The sequence below is a fragment of the Octopus bimaculoides genome, chromosome 3 (assembly GCF_046866305.1).
Source record: "Octopus bimaculoides isolate indiv1 chromosome 3, ASM4686630v1, whole genome shotgun sequence".
Lineage (NCBI taxonomy): Eukaryota > Metazoa > Mollusca > Cephalopoda > Octopoda > Octopodidae > Octopus > Octopus bimaculoides.
The window spans coordinates 71721214-71746133 of NC_142930.1; the positions used below are offsets into that span (position 1 = coordinate 71721214).

Below are 24920 nucleotides of genomic sequence, written 5' to 3' on the forward strand. Positions count from 1 at the left end.
CCGAAGTCGTAGATTAATTAGGCCAACAAAAAGTGAACAAGGGACAGTCAGCATACACTTTAGATTTTATAACTGAAGAAAAAAAAATAAGGGAAAAAAATCAAATTTATCACATTGAAATTGTTTCTTGACTACGATTAGATCGTTTGTAATATTGGTTTCAAATTTTGGCACAAAGCCAGCAACTTCGTGGGTGCAGAGTAAGTCAATGACATCGATCCCAGTGGTACTATTTTATCGACCCTGAAAAGATGAGAGTCAAAGTCAACCTTGGTGGAATTGTAACACAATGTAAAGACGGACGAATTGCCATTAAGCATTTTGCTCGGCATACTAACGATTCTGCCAGCTCGCCACCTGAATGTGGTTTGAAATGGTGATAGATCGAATTGTAGATTCATCCAGTTCGAAAGTATAGAATTCAATTCAGTAATCTCTGATAGTCTTTTCTCGGAAATGCCAACATACGGGAAAAAAATCATATACTAACAAAAGCAGCACAAACATAATCGACGTTAGAATAATCAAATCAACCTGAAGACTGGGTGGACTTTGGATAGAAAATGCTAGTTAAATAAAATATGGAGAGCAGACATTAAACCAGCAGATCATACAGTAGAAATGTTAATCGGAAAACATCTTAAAGGTTAGATTCATACAATACAATAATTCAATTACGTCTGGAAATGACGGAAATATTTTCGTATATGTATATATATTGTAGTTCGCTCGATGCATTGTAGTTTGTAGCACAGAAGAAGGAAAAGAAAAGGGAAAACAAAGCTTCTAACAATGCAGAAAGTTTTACAAAATTCTTCATAGTTCAGGCGCAAGAGCCCATCCTCAGAAAGAAGCTGCCCGGGAAATGTCCAGTTACACCGATTCCGTTACCTTACTGAAACTCCTCGGCAGCAAAGTATCGGAATTGATTTAACTGGGCATTTCCTGAACTGCTTCCTTCTGAGAATGGGCCCTTGCGCCTGAAATGTGAAGGTTTTTGAAAAACTTTCTCCATTGCTAGAAGCTTTATTTTCTCTTTTCATTTCCTTCTTTCACACACACACACACACACACACACACACACACACACACACACACACACACACACACACGTGTGTGCATGTATGTGTGTACATATGTATGTATGTATGTATGTATGTGTGTGTGTGTATGTATACTATGTACGTATGTATGTATGTGTGTGTGTATTGTATGTATATATAAAAGAGCGAAGGTGAAAACAATTCCATGATAAAATATAGTATTTCTGCAAGCGCAACTAAAACCTTAAAATTTCGACTCTCCTTAGTCGTATGTTGAAGAAGATTGAAGCATGTTCTCGTAATACCTCCATGCACAGCCCTTTGCACGGAAGCAAGATATTTAGTGGGATTTAAAGTCGAAACTATTTAATTGCAAAGTAAACCGCTTAGATTAAAGACACAGCTGTGCCTTCGTTTAAGAATGCTGTTTTATAAGTCAGTATTAAAACGAAAACGAAAACAAAAGCAGTGGTAGGTGATCAACTTTATTTTTATATTCAACAAGCAAAGTAATTACTTTTAATATAGCGGATGTGTGAAAAACTGTAATTTGCTTATAACGCTGGTCTGCTTTTGGGAATTTCTTTTTTTTTATTTCTATTTATGGATGTAATGTTACATATTCTTGGGTTGCTTATTTTAAATATCTAAACCATGTTGCGCTGTCACATAAGGATGCTGAATAAAATACAAATTAATAATAATAAAAAATGTGAATCTTTAATAAACTGTTACTTTAATAAAAGCAAGTAATCAAGGAAAAACACATTCTGTTAATTTTAAGAACATATATTTTCCAAATCAACATGAAATGAACCACGTTCATGATGAAATGAATCAGAATTATCAACATCAAATCAAATGAATGTAAAAAATATGCTCCTAATGGTTAGCCTACACATTCATTCAAAGGAAGGAGGACCGCTTTGATTTCCGCATGTGTTGTGCATCACGTTTCAACGGCAAGCAGTAACCCGCCATCATGCTGACATTCCATATGCCCTGGTATTCTATGGTGCAAACGTCATGATGGAACCGCTCTCCTTGTTCCTCACTGTAGTTCCCACAGTTCTTGGGAAAATAGTCAAGCTGCGAGTGCAAAAAATGCATCTTCACACTTATTCTAGACCCAAGTTGTTGGAAACCTGATGTCAGTCTTGGATCATTTTTTCATACTCTGGGGAGCAGCTGTTTCCCAAGAAGTTTTGAACATTTTTCTTGAAGGAAAACCAGGCTTTCACTTCGACACCTACTAATGCTTCCTTAAAATACTTGTCCCTCATCAATTTTCGAATTTGGGGGCCAACAAAGATTCCTGCTTTTAGCATGCCCTCACTTATACGAGAAAACTTTGACTTCAGGTACTTGAAAGCAGCTCCATTGTTGTCCAGAACCTTCGTAAAATTTTTCATAAACCCTAATTTGATGTGGAGTGGTGGCAGCAGAATTTTGGGGAAGTCATATAGTGGCACGACTTTCATCTTGTGATTTCCAGGTGAGAAGCTGGTTCTTGGTGGCCAGTCATTTTGTTCATAGTGTTGTCTGTCCACTCTATTATCCCAAAGACACAGAAAACAGGGATACTTAGTGTATTCCCCCTGAAGACCTAGTAGGAGAGCAATAACTTTTAAATCATCACAAATGAGAAAATTGTGATTATGGTGCTTTATTGCAGTTATTACTGTCTTCATATTTTCGAAAGTTTCTGGCATTTGGACACTATGGCCAATTGGCACAGATGCAGCTGTGTTGCCTTTGTAGAGAAGAATCAATGCAGAGCTTCCATTCATCTACTTTGTACGACATTTCCATGTGTTCAAGAAGGCAAACAATATTTGAACAGGAAACTAAAGAATCTTCTTTCTGAAAGAACTGAGCGAATTCCGCTTCATGATGACGGTACCAAGCGAATGTTATTCCAGGAGCTAGACGCTTGTGTTCCTGCAATCTAGAGCCAAGTAAGTGTGCACTTTCTTTTGGAAGGTTAAGGTTTCTGGCCAAGTCATTGAGCTGAACTTGGTTGAAGAATTTGGGATTGTCATTTGCTGGTGGCTCATAATCTATTTCCATTTCATTAGTATCACTACCATCAGACTCTGATGAAATTTCCCGTGCCTCAGGTGGCACAGGTGCAGGAATATCATGAGTGTGGAACAGGCTTTATTGCTGAAGGAATACATGGGTATATTATGCGATCTTTAGTCTTCTTGTTGAATCCAGCTGCTTTAGCCATAACAAATCTAGCAGTCATCATAGTGGTTCATCTACTCCCGCCATACCATTGGTACTCCAAAGGGGATACATTTAAGTTTTCCAACTGACCACATTTGAAGCTTACTGATGCAATTCTTGCAAGCCTTGTGAGGTGAAAATGGTTTGTCCTGGTCTTCCAGGTTGCAACCAAAATAAGCTAAATAGCAGCGCTTCAACAAAGAGTAACATTGCTCCGGGAATCTGAAGGGGTGAATTGCCAGGAGACATTGCAGAATATATCTGGTGAATTGATACAGCCTCTAGACATATTCACAGAATGAAAATAAAGAAAAATATATTACATATAACATTTAAGTCAATATAAGGTAAGCATTTTAATTTATTATTTACTTATACAAAAATGGAAAATTAACGTCTCCGTATAACTTGACAACCTGATGTGATAGAGATGAATAAAAAACACAATGACTCATTATTTTTCATATATATTCAGAAAAAAAGATACCATACAGCCAATAAACATAATCGTGCAGTTCAGTGTAAATTTTAACAAAGACACATTTTAGATGTGAGCATATTCGAATATATCGATCCAATAAAGGCCTTATATAAAATTTTCCAAGGAGGAATTTGAACCTAAATCATTGGCACAAAGATTTTACCCGTTGTCTACGTTTATAATCTCCAGTTGTTTTCAAAATTATTGAAAATAAAATGTGTTCTAGTCGTGTTCATTACATTCTATCATAGCTCAGGTACAACATTGTCAAAATTATTCTTATATATTAAAGGTCCGGAGTATCATTTGATGGAGATTTTTAGTATTATTTCTGGTTCAGAGCGCTCCTGTATTGAGGCTCGTCGAGTTATTGCAAGAGAGTACTAGACTCTTATAGGATGTGTTTAAAACCCTTCTCTCATACATACAGTTTAAATGTGTCGTCAAATAAACTAAAAATACAGAAATTTCATTAAACATTCAATAGCCATTCACATACATAATAACATGTTCTGCTACTGACAATAACCATTAAACAGTTACCTTCAGGCATATCATATTCGATTAAAACACATTTCCTTCAATATCAATATTATACTCGTTATACGATCTCCCAAGCTACTTTAAAATATGTGTATATTATCTATGTTTAAAAAAACTCTTCGAATTAGTAGTATAAAAGAGTTGATTTATAACAAGAAACCAAAGCTACTTCATTAAAATTAAGATAACAAAAACAATGAAGGATTAAAGATAAAACTAATAAAAAGGTAAAATTTATACCTACTTAAACATGGATGCTCTATTAGCTCAAACTATACTATGGCAGCGACCTTGAGAAAATCTCTCATGTCAGCATTTTGGTGCAAAATACACTCGTTTATATAGCTAGAAGGGAGATAAATCCCGGCAACCTAAGCATCGATATCAACAAATCACGTGCTTTCGACATTGATTGGGCATGTCAGTGATGGACACTTGACTATTAGAAGCTGCAGCGATTCATACCCTCACCAGTGATATATAGGTTAGCAGTGCCAGAACAGGCACTGGTGTCGTGATTAGCCATTTAGCTCGTTAATAATATATGTATTAGAGACATAGGCAGTATTAATACGGAGAGGTAATATTTATCCCTACTTAAACGTGGATGTTCTATTAGAACAAACTATACTGCGGTAGATACCATGAGAGAAACTCTCATATTGGCTTTTTGGTGCAAAAAGCACCCTTGTATAATTCTTTCACTCATAGACTGTATTTGCAAAGGACTTGTAAGCTGGTTACTTTCTTTGACAACTCAATGTTTTTTTGAGGTTTTTTTTGAGATTGCTACTAAAAACATTACACTAACTAAGCGAATGCACCATTTACTGGTATACACGTGAATGTTTAGCATGCATATAGAAGCTGAAGGTCTCAAAGCAGCTGTCTGTAAATATTTTTTCTCACTAATTTTGAAGATGTTCAGATTTACAAGAAAACTGATCCCTGTGCTTAGACGTATATCTTTTACCGCTTTATGTTAAAGAATATCTCAGTTTCAGATTGCTTTCGTAGTTTCATTTTCTTATTTCATCATTATCTTTAAAATTAATATTTTCATTATCTTGTTTATGTGATTCTTACATCCTTTATAAATACAGAGCAATATAAATGTTTGTTATTATAGTGTGATGTAAGAATTATTGAAGCAGCTGTAAGAAATCCTTATTCGAAATACCACCGACATTGTTTGACTGCTGTTATTCTTTGAAATGCACATGCATATTTATAAGTATATCTATCTATCTATCTATCTATCTATCCCCCCTCTCTCTCTCTCTCTCTCTCTCTCTCTATATATATATATATATATATATATATATATATATATATATATATATATATATATATATATATATATATATATATATAGTACCCTTACGTATTAAGTTTCTATCTACGTCTTGTTAAATGAAACGCACTCTATACATGTTTACATATATGATATATATGTGTGTGTATATATAGATATATATGTATGTATCCATATGTGTATACATATATATATATATATATATATATATATATATATATATATATATATATATATATAGAGAGAGAGAGAGAGAGAGAGAGAGAGAGAGAGAGAGAGAGAGATATGTATGTATCCATATGTATATACATATATATATATATATATATATATATATATATATATAATCATAAATATACAGAGATTAGCATGAGTTGCTTCTCCAACATACTGAAAATTTAGAAATAGCTGTCAAGGAACTACTGATTCCAAACTACAAATTTGTAGTTTGGAATCAGTAGTTCCTTGACTGCTATTTCTAAATTTTCAGTATGTTGGATAAGCAACTCATGCTAATCCCTCTATATTTATGATTATAAATGGTTTTACCGATAAAGGTTTTTTCATACTGAACTACTTGGCAAAATTGTTAATTATTAATTTTATTACTAATTGACGATTCCCTGCCCTATATCTGTATATATATATATATATATATATTAGAGAGAGAGAGAGAGAGAGAGAGAGAGAGAGAGAGAGAGAGAGAGAGAGAGAGAGAGAGAGAGAGATATTAGCAGCGCCAGAAAAGGCACTGGTGTCGTGATTAGCCATTTAGCTCGTTAATAAGATATATATATTAGAGACATAAGCAGTATTAATACGGAGAGGTAATATTTATCCCTACTTAAACGTGGATGTTCTATATATATACATATGTATATATATATATATATATATATATATATATATATATATATATATATATATATATATATATATAAATGTATGTGTATTTTTTCAATGTTTACAGTAAGCAAGGAAAAAAAAAATTGTTACCAGGGTAGCAAAAATTCACATAAGTACCAAGGATGTATCAGCCTACTTAGAAAGGCAGAAATACCAGGGTTTAGTGAAATGTTTTTGTATCACATAGATATATAAATAAATGGAGTTAAACGCAGTTTCGAAGAAAACATTGGTATTATTCCAGAAGGAATAAAAACATGTAAAACAATGCAATGTTCACATCAGGGGAAAAAAAAAAGAGAAACTAAACGCATCATTAAGACATTTTAACCGAATGTGATTACTGCATATATGATGAAGGGAACGCTGTTTCGAAACATATGTAGGAAGTATAAAGGTTTGAATAACACCTGCTTTTAACTCCATTTATTTATTTATTTATGTATGTAAATATATATATATATATATAAACCAATCTTTATCCATCACTGCTGTGCCATCTAGTAAGAGTTTAAAAGACCAGCTTTTCCAGAAACCTGAGTTTTTTTATACCCATATCGACAAGTATATAATTCTATACAACGCACATTGTTTCAATTTTTATATTCTAACTTCTTATTGATCATTTTTGTTGAAATTTATTTTATTTATTTATTTATCTAATCAATAAATTTATTTATTTCATGTCATTTCTTTTTCGGGACCACTAAAATACACCAATGTTGTGCCAATAAAAGATAACAGTGAAATTGCTGTTACCACTGATTGATGATGATGACGACGACGACGACGACGACGATGATGATGATGATGATGATGAAGAGAAGTAGGGTGATTATGGTGATGATAAGAAGATATTTGTGACTGTTGCAGCACGGATAGATGTTTGCAATGACGATCTTCGTAGTAAAGAGTTAGCCTAATGGGAAAATGCTGGTGTTAATGGTGGAAGGTGGGCGTGACTGATGCAGCGTTTAACGTATGGTCGTAATGGTAATGATGGTTATGAGGATCGTGATGATGCTGGTGATGCTGACGACTGTGCGCTGGTGGAAATAGTGAGCCAGTGAAAGAAAATTGTGAATAGAGAGAGGGTAAGAGAGAGAGAGAAGGACTGAGAGAGAGAGAGAGAGGGGGAGAAGGACAGAAATAGAGAGAGAAGGACAGAGAGAGAAAGAAGGACAGAGAGAGAGAGAGAAGGATAGAGAGAGAGGGGATGGCAAGAAGAGAGAGGTGGACTCAAAGAGATGGAGAGAGACAGTGTGTGTGTGTGTGTGTGTGGTTATGTGTGTTCGCGCATGCGGAAAGAGAGCGAGAAATGAGTGAGAAATTAGTCGTTTTCTTTAAAGTTTTACCTTTAACTCGTCAATGTAAGTGAAATCTGTTAGAATAATACATAAGAGGTCTCAAGATAAAACAAGGGATTAACTTCGTTTTAACACTAATATCCATAGACTAGTGACGTGAGCAATCAAAACATTTATTCCATTTATCTTGAAACAAATGTTTTATATTTTAAGGATTGCAATTGTGGTGGTGTTGATGGTGGTGGTTGCGATAGCGATAGCAGCTGTAATAGTAGAAGTAGTGATAAAACATGGGTTGCTGAAAAGTTCCTGGCGTTGAGTAAAAGAAAATACAAGAGGATCAGTTAATTATGATTTTATTCAACATAATCCCTTCTCAGATTTATACACTTATTGCAGCGGTCCTTCAGTTTTTCTAACACCTGTAAAAGAACTCGGAATGCTGGGCCTCCAACCTAGCCTTTCGCAATACCTTTAAAACCAGGAACTTTTCACACCACCTCGTATAAGCAGTCAAACATCAGATCTTTTGAAATAGACTCAAGCTTCCAGATCGTATGAGATGATCGACTTGCACGCATTATGCACAGAATATGCAAACACACTGTTTTAATTTCTAATTTTTAAATTTTATTTCCTAATTCTTCGATTTTTTTATATTTGATAAGATGGACATACACATCGAAACCGGAAATATTTTACAAAATTCACTCCATGTAGCAAATATAAAAATAGTGAACCTGTGCGTTTAAAGGAAAAAAAAGTTAGAATTTCTAAACATACTTCCATGTTGTTTCAATTTTAACTTTTTTTACCTTACACATACAGACACACACGAACACACATGCACACGCACGCACACACACACACACGCACACGCACACACACATACACACACATTATTGCTAAAAAGCTTTGCAATCTAGTTTTTAACACTCATGAAAATTAATTCAAGTTACTTGAATTTCTTCACTAACATGCAAAATCACTGGTCAGGCTTTCTCGAAAGAAACATTGTCCCAGGCTATGCAGTATTGATTTTCATTATCATATATTCACAGGAAGGCGGTGAGATGGCAGAATCGTTAGCACGCCGGGGGAAAATGCTTAGCGGCATTTAATCTGTCATTACGTTCTGAGTTCAAATTCCACCGAGATCGACTTTGCCTTTCATCCTTTCGGGGTCGACAAATTAAGTACCTGCTTTAATTATTTAATTGTGATCACGCTGGGGCACTGCCTTGGAGGGTTTTAGTCCAACAAACCCAGCTAAGGCTTACTTTTTGAAGCCTAGTACTTATTCTCTCAGTTCTCTTTTGCCGAACCGCTAGGATACGGGGATGTAAACACACCAACACCGGTTGTCAAGTAGTGGTGAGACCAAACACAGACACAGAAACAAATACACATAGTTGGATATATGCATATATCTATATATTATCTCTCTCTCTCTCTCTCTCTCTCTCTCTATATATATATATATATATATATATATATATATATATATATATATGTATATATATATATATATATATATATATATATATATATATATATATATATATATATATTTACACACACACACACACACACACACACACACACACAAATATATATATATATTTATATATACATATATATACACTCAAATGAATAATACTATACGATGAATAATTGTCAGGTCATTACAGCTTTTTCTTACGCATCTTTTTAAAAGAATGAGAACGTTACTCCATTACAAAAAGCCGTAATCATCAGATGAAACGTAATGTTACCCCTTTCTGGTCGATGTCTAGCAGTAAATGTGGTTTACAAATGTGATGTTATAATGGAGACCAATACTTATACTTATATCAGCTGCTCCGTAAATCTCAAGGAGTGCTTACGTAACCACTATCCTTCCTTTAAATTAAGACATAGGGCCGACAGGACTTCTCTAACCACGAAGAAGTGAGAGCTCAAGGACATGTTAAATTTGAGTTGAAACATCATTAGAGTCGCTAAAACTTACTTAAACAGCAGATACGGGTGCAAGCTTTGCTGCGTGGGGCTGTTTGAAATTTCAAAGAGATCCAATAGTAAAAATTTACTACATGATAAACTAGACCTTCGTCATTCCTGTATACATAAGACTACCCGCACGTTTGAATACTTTAAACAACCCGCACGTTTAGATACTTTAAATAACCTCTATAATAGCTCCTAACCTAGGGCCAATCTAATTTACTCACTCTATTATTGAACCAATAGTTAATCTATCTCCCTATTTGTTTTTGAGTCCTTCTAGTCTGGTCTCCCTTTACCATCATTTTCTAACCGCTCTTAATATACTTGCACGGTATGCTATACTGAAGGAACTAACAACCATTCTGTGATGTATTCAGTATTATGCAATTGCGATAGCAAAGATATCTAACCTAGAAGTAGTAACCTGCACACCCGAGCCAGTTCTTTTCCAATTCTCCTAGGTAAGTAATCCTTACACCAAGACACTGTTATTTTTGCTGCGTTAATTAAATGAACCTCTTACCCGCGCCTATTATCCGGAGTTGCTTTACCTGATTTACACGATGGAAATTATATTAATTAAATAATGTCAACGCCATCTGTTTAACATTCCATATTGTTTAATCATTAGACTACTCCCTACTGCTGGCTTTCTTAAATATCCGATCTGGTCTTTCCTCTAACTCCGTATTACGTGTAGTTTTTTTTTTATATAACCTCTTCCTTCTTGATAAGTAATACTCTACTATTACTACCAGCTTTTCCCTCTCCAAGCAAACATGTCCTAATATTACAAGTCGTCCGAACAAGCCTATATACATTTTCGTATCTAAAATAATACCCTACTTCTTTCCTCTTCACACTTCACATTACAATTCCATAAAAGTTAGATTTTATTATTCGATTGCCATAGTAACCACCACTACCCTAACTTTCAACCAATATTCACAAAATACCCCTAAATTCTGTGTATCTCTGCCCTCCTCCCTTTGTCCTTTATTCTTAACCAGCAAATCCTAAACCCTGACCCAATGCCTAATTGGCTTGTATGCTTTTATTTTTCTTCACCCTTACTTTTGCTTTCTTTATTCTTTTGCTCTTTATCTATTTCTCTTTGTCTATTTCTCTATTTATATTATGTCATATCCTTGCTACCCACAGCTCTAATATATAATTTATATACATTTACATATATATACATTAGATGTATATATATATATGTCTATATATATATATATATATATATATATATAATTATATATATAATTTATCTACATGTATATGTATATATATATATATATATATATATATATATATATATATATATATATATATATATATATATAGAGAGAGAGAGAGAGAGAGAGAGAGAGAGAGAGAGAGAGAGAGAGAGATATATGTGTGTACCCCGAAACGTCTAGTTAGAATAGAGGCAGCTGACGAAGGAATAATTCCAAGTGGCTATCTATTTTCCTATGTGTTCGTTCCGTTGTCTGTAGTTCATTTTTCTAACGTCCTGTACCTTGATATGCATCTATATACACATGTAGATGTAAGTATGTACATATATGTGTGTATACATGCATATATATTCTTTGTATTATATATATATATATATATATATATATATATATATATATATATATATATATATATATATATATATATATATTTGCAGGAACCCCTTGATATATTACTAAACAGTCAATGGCGTTAGAGAGCATAAAGATTAAAGCTGTAGTTGAGAAAAAGTTAGCCGACATAGAGGAATGGAAGCTATTTCAATATTGGAAAAGAGTTACTTGTATGATAATGATTTGCGCCGGGTGTCAAAATGCTGACATCCTCATCCGTTGTTCAATGCCCTATAAACACTGCGAAGGCTGTACGAGATCAAATGGATACGATGAAAATCAAGTTTCCTAAAATGCTGTTGGCTTTTTAGTGTGTCACTCATGCCGCCACCACATCCTTGAGCATGCATTTAGACTCGATTCAGACAACTATGTGAAGCTGATGGAGGAAATCCTGGCTGGAGAGGGTAGCTGTTGGAAAGCCATATGTGTGATAGCAGGATTCGGCTTCAAAGAAAGTCAGAAGTGGTAGTCAGAGAATTCTATGATTTCCCCAGTCCCCGTGTGGCTTCTTAATTCCCTCTATTACGTCTGTCCCTCCAACGTAATATCTCAGCCTGGTAGACATGTTATCTCTTCCAACAAGGGTACCTGAAAGTGGTATCTAAAAATGTTGGAAATATCAGTGAAGTTTCCTTCAAACAATCAAACAATACCTTTATGTCTTATTTATGTTTATACATATGAACCAACAAGCGAGATTTCTGTTCATTAATTGGACGTCATATATAGCAGCCAACTCGCTGCTATATCCGAAAATGCCTAGGTAATTGTCTTAGTCTTTCAATATTTCGCAAATAATCGTTTATGAATATTTCAATAAGAATGATATCTATATTCTTAATTAAATTTATTCAACTGTCATTAAATTATTCAGTAGGTCAATAAAATTGTAATAATCAAAATAAAATGCTGTATATTTGACCTTACACGCCACCTACCATTCTAGTAGGACGTTGGGACCGAATTTTGGCTAAGATTAAACAATAAGAACAATATGGTCAATATGACACCTTTTCAGATGTTTGTCCACTCTCTTCCACTTCCTCTTACTCCTCATTCCTTCCCACTTCTTATATCTGCTATTACTCCTGCTATTTTAATTGCACCTTTCTTTTGTCCTTTCTTCCTAAAACATTTATGTTGAACACATGCTCTGATTTGTCTCTCTGCCTCTTCAGATGTCTTTCGACCAACTCTTAATTTCATTTTCCTTCGTGCTATCTACCCCTCGTTTGTTTCTATATAAGTCGAAAAATGCATTTATTAAGATTTATTTCTCAATGTTTGTTTTTCCGCGTTGATTAACTTTCGTCATATTTCTATGTCCTCTATGTTTTAAATTGAAAGACATCATAGTAACGTGTTTCATAACCTAATGATGTTTATAATCACTAATAATATCCATATAACCCGCCTACTGTTTTACAGTACCAAAACCGTTATGACTTAGAATAGCAACATGGCTGACAGGCGGATTTTCCATGACCATAGTCGTCCATCTCTTCATTGTACTGGTTAGTGACACTGAAAATTGCAGCACTAATATTACTGCTTCTACAACTGTTGCTGCTGCTGCTGCTCCTCTCCTCCCCTCCTCTTCTCCTTCCTACTACTACTACTACTACTACTACTACTACTACTAATAATAATAATAATAATAATAATAATAATAATAATAATAATAATAATAATCCTTTCTACTAAAGGCACAAGGCCTGACATTTGGGAGAGGGAGTAGTCGATTACATCGACCCAAGTACTCAACTGGTACTTAATTTATTGACCCCGAAAGGATGAGAGGCAAAGTCGACCTCGGTGGAATTTGAACTCAGAACATAGCGTAGGGCGAAATACCACTAAGCATTTCGTCCAGCGCTATTCGTATTAATATTATCGCGCTAGAGACAAAAATAATTACTCTAAATGTTGGGTTTAACAGAGTGACTCTAAACAACATAGATTGTAAATTATTCGGGGGGAAATGCAATTTCGTTGCATACTACTGCGATTTGCAATGTTTTGATATTTCTTTTGTTTTACTTTGTATTTTCATATTTCTGACAAAGGTCATTTGTACTCCGGTTATAAAATGCTCATGTCAGTCATACATATCTGAGACAATCATAGGTTACAATGGCAGTAGCATCTTAACCATTGAGACGGTATTTACAAATAGTTTATTTAAAAAAAAAAAAAACGATTCATAGATGTACGACAAAGAGAAAAAAAAATGACAAATAAACTAGCGAATAGAGATACGAGCACGAAAAATATGTTTCCACTTCGACAGGGGCAGAGCGACTAGATTTCTGAAGCACTGAGATGGCTTTCGGAATACACCTCACGTAGATGCTAGTAAATGATTGAAATTACATCTTATACGGGAGGTATGGATTGGCTTGTGCTAATGATTATGAGGTTGCATGCAAGAACCTCTCAAAGTTGATCTCGCATCTTCACGTTTTTGGCAGATATCGACTCCACAAGACGAATCCGCTAACAGATGTCATCCACATAGTATGCAGGGGTGGCGGTGCAAAAATAGGTATATTGTAAGTATCATATCAATGTTATAATACTTAATTCATTAAAATTATGAGCATATTAAATTAGCCTCATTTTTGATATTTTCAGTGTCATAAATCATTATAATACATTTATCATAATCATAATAATACTTTTATAAAAAATAAATGAATATTGTACATGCTTTCCTTTTTCATAACTGTATATCTACTTTTGCACCACCCTGTATGAAAGCGGCACTTCTAGAAGAGCGGATGGGGATAGCGTGATTTGTCTATATTTCCGATTCAGTGTTTACAGAATTTTCAACTTCATGATATCAGGTAAACGTAGATAGAAATATGAGCGCGCAGTTGTTGGAAGCTGAACACTTTGTTTACGGCGGAGACGACAAGGCAGAATTAGCGAATTAATGATGTGGGTTTTGACGATGCCATAAGCAAATATTAGATGACAGGTAAGCCCGGAGAAAAAAATGAAGAAAATTAGTGTTGAATTTATAAGCTGAATTAAGGAAGTATTGACAGAAAGTATTAGACTTAGAGAGATTTAGTAGCTAACATACAAAAGAGTTCCCAGCCGAAATGGTAGTGGCGAAAATGGCATTTGAACAATTCTTTAGCTCTAAACACAAAAGCTACACCCAGCGAGCTAAAGCGCGTGCGTACAAAAGACTGGTGAGCGCTGAAGCCGTCAGATGACCCCAGGTAGCAGATGTGCAACGTGAGGACTTACTAAAAACAAAATGAAAAGATCAGATCGCATAGGCCACGTGATACTTGAGTCTAAGAAGATGTGGGCCGCTTTTCTGCGGCACTTTACTGAGATGTTCGCGAGAAATGACAAACTGCATACGGAGGTCTTCGATGTCCGCATCGATTATTTGTCGCGAGCCTCTGCGTCGGAACAAACGGTATGGAAATTTGATTTAACTTTTGAAAATAGCGATGATACATTAATTTGGAAGACATATTGTAGCGTAGTAGTGTTATCCGTCCCGGTTTAGTCGCGTAAACTTCAAAAGGCAAGAAAAAGAGAAGACAAACTAACTTGTGATAAATCTCTTTCGCTGCTCTAAGTTCTGTGGCTAATTTTACTTTTCACTCGTCTGTAACCGAAAAACTAGAATACCAGTGAAGTACTGCGGTTGATGTTATCGAAACCCTAACATCAAATTAATATCTTGTAGTAGTAGTAGTAGTAGTAGTAGTAGTAGTAGTAGTAGTAGTAGTAGTAGTAGTAGTAGTAGTAGTAAGCAGCGTTAGTAGTTGTTGAATTTTGCTGTAGTTGCTTTTTGAAGTCTGCTTCACACATACGGTGAGTAATCTTTCACTTCTCGTATGTAAAAATGAAGGGAAGGGAAGGTAAGACAGAAAGATGGAAAGAAGTGAAAAAAAAAAATATACAAAAATAGAAAAACAGGTCGGAAGAAAGCATCGAGGAATAGAGACATAAAACTGAGAAGGAACTCAGAACGTTTAATTATGTTTTGTTGATTGAAGGTTCATTAAAATAAGTTTAAGGAGTCAAATATATCGATATAATATCGAATAAAATGAGCGATTGAAAAATCAAACGACGGAAAATGCGTTATAAAGTAAAATAGAAATGACTGCCGTCAAAATATTGTACACGCCGTGTTGCTGCCGATGTGTATGATGCATATGTCATCTAAACAGAGCAAAAGTCAATGACTTACCAATGACGAATGCAATTGACAGTACTCCTTAAAACGTTGAGAGCTTTTGCTACTATTCACCAAGAGGATACATATTCCATGAATATATACATACGTACTTGCACACTGACATATACATACATACATACATACATACATACATACATGCATACACGCACACACACACATATGTATATATATATATATATATATATATATATATATATAAAACAAATAATAAATGAGTATATGCATATATACGTACAGGTATCTGCATACCTACGTCTACCTGTATATCTAGGTCCATATCTGGGTACAAGACATTGCAAACAAAACGTAGACAAGAAAATAATAATAACCAGAGTACAGAAAACACACAAGCCACATAGAGAACATTTTCCTTCATCAGCTACCCCCATTTTAACACCAGCGTTTCGAAGAGTTGGGCAGGACGCATCGTTAAAATGGCTCTTCCCATGGACCGCAAATTAAATTTCTATACACAAATTAAACCTGTGCCATGGAAGAATGTCGTGGCGGACAAAAAACAAGACAGGAAAACAAACGGAAAAGAATAAAATGTTTTGAATGGTACAACAATGCATTATAATACAAAAAATGGACTATATACCTGTTGTAGTTTAGTTATCCAAAGTCCGTGATATTTCGGAATACAATTTCTTCTTCAGATATTCTTAGATGAAGTCGCTGCCATAATCGGTTTTCGAAGAATATCTGAAGAAGGAATTTTATTCCGAAATATCATCATATAGTCCATTTTTTGTATTATAGTGCTTTGTTGTACCATTGAAAACTTTTTATTCTTTACAAACAATACACAATGCTTCAAGCGAACTACAATACTCTCATATGCGCACATTCATACATACTTACATATTTATATACATGAATGAAGGCATGCATACTCAAGTACATTTGTACCAACATACACATACATACCTACATGCACGCATAGTACGTACTCATTATATGTAAGTGCGTGTGTCTGTATAGGCACGAATATATGTAAATACATCTGTGATAAACATGTGTATGCGTATATGTATATAAATGTGTGTGCGTATACATATATGGGTGTGTGTATACACACACGCATGCACATGTTTATCTCAAATGTATTTACATATATTCGTGCCTATACAGACACATGCACTCACACATATAATGAGTACGTACCATGCGCGCATGCAGGTGTGAATGTGTGTATGTGTATGTAGGTACACACGTACTTCATTACATATGTACTTGAGTAATATATATATATATGTATTACTTTCTTACATATTTCAGTCATTAAACTGCGGCCAAGCTGGGGCGCCACACACACACACACACACACACACACACACACACACACACACACACACACACACACACACACGTACGTGCGTATATCAAAGTGTTAAGTAAAAAGCTGAGAACAATAAAATGCAAAATGAAAAAAAGGAAATCCAAGTCAGTTTGTTGCAGTTATAGTTATTAGTTTCATTGTCATCTCTGCTGTCTGCTTTATGCTCTTCTTCATCCTCTAATATTTCTTCAATATATTAAACTGTTTCTAGACGTCACTAAAGAAAAAGAAAAAAAATTAGAATTTATTTTATAATGAAAGCAAAACGTTTATTCTATACTAGCTTAAAAGCCGTACACCGTGCGGACTTTTGGGCTAGTTCCAGTTAACTGAGCCTCCGGCCCAAAACTAAGTGGTTATAAATAGCATTAGTATAATACGTCTGTAATGTCAATATGCCTTGGTCGTGTTTAAACAGAGGTTAAGGATGGATGAAAATTAATTCTGTAATGCAATCATTCTATCGTTCTAGTCCCAAGTTAAATTCCAACTGTCGGCCAATTTGTCCCAAAGTTCTTATGCCAACGAAGCAAAAGTCATTTGTCTCTCCATTGATATCTGACGTCACCTGACAAGCACCACCTAGATGGCGTGAATCAGCCAAGCTTTACCTGCTAGAAATAACAACCCAAGTGCTTTTAAATGAAATCCCAATGCTGGATGTTCAAGAACCTGATGATGGCCAGATTTCCAATCCCGGGATCATCCTGATTCCAAAAAGGTATCGATCAAGAATCTCAGACGGACAGACAAAATTTCGCTTTTATTATTACCTCCACCTTAGCGAAGGCGGAGGTATTGTTTTCAATCGCGTTTGTTTGTCCGTGGACAAGATATCTTAATAACCGCTTGATGGGATGTTTGGCCTCGGACTGGCATGAACTGATTAGATTTTGGTGATTGATCGGGTACGGACAAAGAATATGGATTACTTTTCCAGATTTTTTTTTTACTTAATTTTTGAGAGCGGCCGGGTTCATTTTTATTTTTCTTGTTTGAGAGAGCGTTCGAGTTTATTTCAGATATTCTTATTTTAAAAATTATCTCTGCCTAATCGTTGGGAGGATGTCGGTGTTGCCTTGGTAGAGGTTTGCGCTCTTGTTATATATGAAATTTGGTGTGGTGATAATTGCCAGAAAAGTATGTAAATTAACAAAATCAGAAGCAAAACAGCAAAATATCTTTGTTTATCACAGTGGAGTTATACATCCACACAGACGCGCACCCACACACAGAGGAGCGAGTTTGGGTCATTATGATAAATCATTTAGAGGCAGAGATAATTTTTAATGAATCAAGAATTTATATGGTACAGTATTGGATGTTCCTGTATCTGCCTGTCTATATAATTTATATACATGCAACTGGCCTCGTAGCCCATTTTGTTTATATATATATATATATATATATATATATATATATACAGACACAGGTGTAACTGTCTAGACAGAAGCTTGCTTCTCAACCACACGGTTCTAAATTTAGTCATACTACATGGTATCTTTGGCAAGTGTCTTCTTCTATAGCCTCGAGCTGACCAAAGCCTTGTGAGTGGAGATTTAGTAGACGAAAATTGAAGGAATCCCGTCGTTTATTTTCCCCTCCCCATCTACACACACACACACACACACACACACGCACACATATATATATATACATGTATATGTCTATGTGTGTAGTGTCAGTGTGTTTGTGTGTCTTTGTGCCCATGTTTGTCCAGCCCGCCACCACGGTTTGACAACCGGTGTTGTGTTTATTTCCTCGTAAAAGAGGAACATGATTTTTAACAGGATAACAGGATTTTTTTAAAAATCAGTAGTGTCGTTATTTCTAGCAGGTAAAAAAAATCAGTAGTGCCGACCAGAATTTCTTCGAAGTGGTGCCCCAGCATGGCCACAGGCTAAGGATTGAAGTCAAAGAATAAAAGAATGTGTGTTTGTGTGTGTGTGTGTGTGTGTGTGTGTGTGTATTGGTACAGCAGGTAATTGTTTGCAATTGTCATCGGTTATGTACTTGACTGGTACTTTAAGGTTGTAGGTTGATAAAATAGGTTATAATATTCATATAGTATAACTATATGGATGTATATATATATACATATGTATATATATATGTATGTATATATATATATATATATATATATATACAAGTATTTATCATCATATATGTATATAAATATGGTGAAGGCGCATGGCTCAGTTGTTAGAGCGTCGAGCTTGCGTTCGTGAGGTTGTGAGTTCGAATCCCGGACCGGGCTGCGTTTTGTGTTCTTGAGCAAGATACTTTATTTCACGTTGCTCCAGTTCACTTAGCTGTAGAAATGAGTTGCGACGTCACAGGTGCCAAGCTGTATCGGCCTTTGCCCTTCCCTTGGATAACACTGGTGGCGCGGAGAGGCCGGTATGCATGGGCGACTGCTGGTCTTCCATAAACAAACTTGCACGGTCTTGTACCTGGGAGGGTAACTTTCTAGGTGCAATCCCATGGTCAGTCATGACCAAAGGGGGTCTCAACATATAAATATGAATGTGTGTATGTTTAAGTGGGTACGCGGATGTGTGTATAATAACAACAACGACAAGGGATAACTACGTAAGATGTTTCAAGCGTATAGCAAAACGCTGTCACAAAATTTCGCCGGCCACAAATAAAATGATACTAAATGCAAAACGACAGAAGTGAAATTTATGACCGATCGCCAAATGAGTGAGTCAACTTTCTACTATTTATAAAAAATATTTTGTACGTTATTCTTATTCCAGAGACGTATTAACCATCAGAGCGAGAAGTTATTCGAGTAAAATGATTAAGCTTTTAAATGCTATCTCATGTATATCGAAACTCGGTTGAGGTCCAGCAATTTCGAGTAATACACAAACACACACACAAAAAAAGAAGCAATCTAGGAAATACAAATATGGGTTTCAAGGTTTGGCACGAGGCCGGAAGTTTCAGGGATAGAGGCTAAGTCGATTACATTGATCCTTCCCTCCCCAGTCATCACTTGGTACTTATTTTATCAATGCCAAAATGATGTGGTTTGATAGCTGTGTCCGTGAGAGGAACACACACACACACACACACAAACACGGGTTTATATATATATCGTTGCTATTTAAATGCGTTATTTTCTATATTTATGTTTGCTTGCAATAAGCGGTTCTTTTGGTCAAACTATCGTATCTCCAGCTGCTTCAGATGCCAAGATATCAAAATTTGTCAAAATGTAGTACAGCGGTTTGCTATGGAATAGTGGAACTATCTTTTCGTTTTCTGAAAAAGCAATCTTTGTTCTTACGACACTTTTGCATAATAGCAACGATATATCATATATATATATATATATATATATATATATATATATATATATATATATATATATATATATATATATATATATATATATATACATATATATATATATATATATATATATATATATATATATATATATATATATATATATATATATATATATATATATATATATATATATATATATACATATGTATGTATATACATATATGTGTGTATATATATGTGTATATATATATATATATATATATATATATATATATATATATATATATATATATATATATATATATATATATATATACATATGTATGTATATACATATATGTGTGTATATATATGTGTATATATATATATATATATATATATATATATATATATATATATATATATACGTTCAAAAAACAATAACAAAAACAACAAAGTGAGGACGTGATACGGATAGTGTTATTGGACGCTCGGGAAAGGAAAGAGAGAGTGTATGACGTTTCGGGCGTAGCCCTTCGTCGGAAAGATGGAAAGTTCGGAGAATGGAAGAACGGAGAAAGAGGAAAATGGTACCGATGCCCACGAGGTTACATTGTGAAAAGACCGGAAGAGGAGGTGGTAGGGGGAAAGTTCTTTCTAAGACAGGAGAGTGAAAAAGGGAGATGAATATCTGTGCGTGCGCGAGAGTCTGCGAGTGTGTGTGTGATAACAGAACGTGTGTGTGCGTATGTATGTGTGTGTGTGTGTGCATGGTTTGGTGGTTTATCTGTTAGTGTGTTTGTGTGTGTGTGTGTGTGTGTATGACATAGTGGAAGGAATTAGTAGCAGCAATGGTTAGTGGATGCTTATAGACAGTGTTAGGTAGGAGGTCAACAGGCGTTTTTTTGAGTATGTGTGTGTTCGTGTTTGTGTGGGGTTGTAGGTGTTGGGTACGTGTACGCGTGTGTGTGTATTTTGTATGTGCGTGTGTTGTTTATGCCCATGTGTGTGTGATTGTATGCGTGTCTGTGTGAGTGTGTAGTGTTGGTGAGAAGTGTGTGTGCGTGTGTGTGTGTATGTGGGTGTGTGCGTGTGTGTGTATGTGTGTGGATGTACGTGTGTGTGGGGGAATTGTGAGTGTTAGGTACGGGTGTGTGTGTGTTTATGTGTGTTTATGTGTGTTTGTATGTGTGTTTCCGTGTGCGTGTGTGTGCGCGTGTGTGTATATTTTTTGTGCGTGCGTGTTATGTATGTGAGTAAGCATTGTGTGTGTGAGAGGTGTGTGTACGTGTGTGCATGTGTGTATATGTGTATGTGTGCATGTGTGTATATGTGTATATGTGTATGTGTGCATGTGTGTATATGTGTATGTGTGCATGTGTGTATATGTGTATGTGTGCATGTGTGTATATGTGTATGTGTGTTGTGTATGCGTGTGTGTGTGGTTTGTGTATGTGAGTGGTGTGTATGCGTGTGTTTATGTGTGTGCGTGCGTATGTGTGTCAGAGCGTAAGGATGTGTGCCAGGTATGTGTGTTACTTTGTGTGTGCACTCCTGTGTGTATGTGTGTGCATGTGTATGAAGCTGTGTATGTAGGCGTGCGCGTATATATGTGTGTGTGTGTGTATATATGTGCGTTCGTCTATATGGGTGTGTGAGGGCGCGCATGAATGTTTGTCATGTATGTGGGCGGTATATATGTAAGGTGTGTGGGAGGTGTGTGTGTAGGTGTATGGGAGGTATGTGAGGTATGTGTGAATGGGGGTATGTATGGGTTGTCTGGTGTGTGGGAGGTATTTGTGAATGGGGGTATATGTGGGTTATGTGTGCAAGGGTGTGTATGCTTGGGTGTGTGTGTGTGTGTATGTTTGCGTGATTGTTAGCGTGTGTGTGTATGCGGAAGTGTGCGTGTGTATGTGCGTTTGTATAGGTGTGTGGGCGAGTCTGAGCGTGTGAGTGCATGCATATGTGTTGTGTGTGTGTGGTGTGTTGGGGGGTAGGTGTGCTTACATGTGTGTGTATGGGTGTGTGTATCTTTTGTGTGTAGGCATGTGTGCGTGTAGGAAGGGGTGAGATAAAAAGTGGGAAAATGTAGTGAGTGTAATAACAAGAGAATAATGGATATAATGTAAAGGGGACGAGGGGGGTGTAAAAAATAAAAAAAAAAAATAAAAAATAAAAAATGAAAAAGGGGTTGCATAGACGTAAAGGGGAGAGTCATAAGGAGGAGGGGGCTGCGTTGAGTCCGAAAGGGAAAGAAGAATTAAGGTTAAAAATATAGCGTTGCTCGAAGTGGAGTCGCGAGGGAGTGGACCCATGGTGCAGGGCGAGGCCAAAAACGGAGATGTTAGAGGGAGAGTGGTTGGCCAAGTGGAAGTGATGGGCGACGGGGGAGTCCGAACCTAGCCGAACGTCCTTTAGGTGTTCGGTGAAACGGTCGGCCAGCCGGCGGCCCGTCTGCCCCACGTAGAGTTGGTTGCATAGGGTGCATTTGATGCAGTAAATTAGGTTGGAGGAGGTGCAGGTGAAACTGTGTGGAATGTGAAGAGTTTGTAGGTTCGATCCTGTGACAGAGGTAGTGTTGGTGATGAAGGGGCAGGTGTGACAGCGGGATCTGGAGCACGGGAAGGAGCCCGGTAGGGGTGGGGAGGAAGAGGATAAGGTACTGCGGACCAGTAGATCGCGTAGGTTGCGGGCGCGTTTGAAAGCGGATAGGGGTGGGTCGGGGAAAATGGGGTGGGTAGTGGGATCGAGCTGGAGGCGACGAAGGGGTAGGGTGGCAGGGTAGAAACGGAGTGGGAAGGGGGTATGGTTAGAGGTGGTGCGGTCAATTTGACGAGCGCGGGCGAGGGCGGATTGGACAAGGTGGGAGGGGTATCCTCGATGCATGAACAGATACTGGGACCGAGTCTCGAAATCTTGGTCCAGGCTGCACAAACGTCGGAGGCGGAGGAACTGGGAGTAGGGGATGGCCCGTTTCGTGTGGAATGGATGGGAGAAGGAGAAGCTGATGTAGAGGTGGGAGTCAGTGGGTTTGAAGAAGGCGGAGGTAGTTAGAGAGTTGGAAGGGGGGTTGATGGAAAGAGAGATGTCGAGGAAGTTAACATAGGTGTCAGAGATGGTAGAAGTAAAGTCAAGAGCAGGGTGGAAGTTAGAGAGGAAGGAGATGAAAAGGCAGATTGTTCGCGGGAGAGGGAGGTGGCTCCTATACAGTCATCTATGTAGCGACCGTATAGTTCCGGGGTCGGACCGGAGAATTGGGAGTATACTTGGGCCTCAATGTAACCAACAAAGAGGTTGGCGTAATTGGGCCCCATTCTCGTTCCCATCGCGACCCCAGAATCCTGTTGGTAGGTATCTCCGGCGAACGTGAAGCAGTTGAGGGTGAGGACGAGTTCTGCCAGACGAAGCAGGGTAGGGGTGCTAGGTGTGGGGTCAGGCCGGCGGTCAAGGAAGTATTGGAGGGCTGAGAGACCATCGTTGTGTGGAATCACGGTGTATAGGGATTTGATGTCCAGGGTGAAGAGGAGGTGTGAGGGGCCGGGAGGGAAAGAAAAGGAATTGAAGAGGCGAAGGGCGTGGTTGGTGTCGTGTATGTGGGATGGGAGGGCAGCAACTAACGGGGATAGGATATGGTCGAGGTATTTTGAAATGAGTTCGGTGGCGCAATTGCAAGCAGAGACAATGGGGCGGCCAGGGTTGTTAGGTTTGTGGATCTTGGGAAGGAAGTAGATGGAGGAGGTGCGGGGTGTGCGGATGATGAGGTTGGTGGCGGTAGCGGGGAGAGCAGAGGAGGAGATGAGGTCATGGATTGTGGAGGACACAAGCCGTTGGTAGGAGGGGGTGGGGTCGGAGGGGAGGAGGCGGTAGAAGAGGGGATTGTGAAGCTGGGTGAGCGCTTCCCTTTTGTAAAGGTCCGCGCGCCACACCACCACTGCTCCACATTTGTTCGCCGGCTTGATGACGATGTCGTCGCGGCGGCGGAGATTACGGAGGGCGACCGATTCGGCCCGGGTGAGATTGGCCCAGGAGGGGTCTTTTTTTAAAGTCGAAACGCTCGACCAACGCCTTACAGTCATCCACGAACAAGTCTAGGCTACTGAATTGGCCTGGAGGCGGCGTCCCAGGTCCGAGAAGTAGTCCCGATTGTCGGGACGCTGTGTTGACGTATGGAAGAACGCGCACAGTTTGATGCGGCGCAGGAACTGGCTGACATCATTGCGAGTCTCGAATTCGTCACAGTGGGGCGTGAGAGGCGTGAAGCGGAGGCCCCTACCAAGGATTGAGCGCTCAGCGGCGGACAGGGGGAGATTGGGTGGTATAGTCACAACCGTGTGAGGAAGCGGGGTGGTAGGGTGAGTAGGGTCGGGAGGAGGAGGTGTAGAGGTGGGGGAGGAGGAGGAGAAGGAGGAGGAGGAGGCGGAGGAGGAGGAGGAGAAGGGGTGGGATGGGTTGGGGTTGTTGGAGGTGTAGGGAGGTGATGGCGTGGGGGTTAGGATGGGCGGTGGACGGGGGCATGGAATCGGGAGGGGGAGCTAAAGAGGAGGGTGTCAGGGGTGCGGAAGGGTGGCTGTGTATGTGTGAGGAAATT

The 24920-nt window shown here is 37.5% G+C and overlaps 1 protein-coding gene across 2 annotated transcripts in view; it reads right to left on the reverse strand.

Moving 5' to 3' along the window:
- Positions 1-17152: 17152 nt before the first annotated feature.
- Positions 17153-24920, reverse strand: part of LOC106873764 (uncharacterized) — a 20313-nt gene continuing 12545 nt past the window's right edge. For both annotated transcript variants that reach the window (XM_014921265.2, XM_014921266.2), the window contains one exon: positions 17153-17264. The gene's annotated coding sequence lies outside the window, so the exon portion shown is untranslated. The remainder of the gene's footprint in view (positions 17265-24920) is intronic.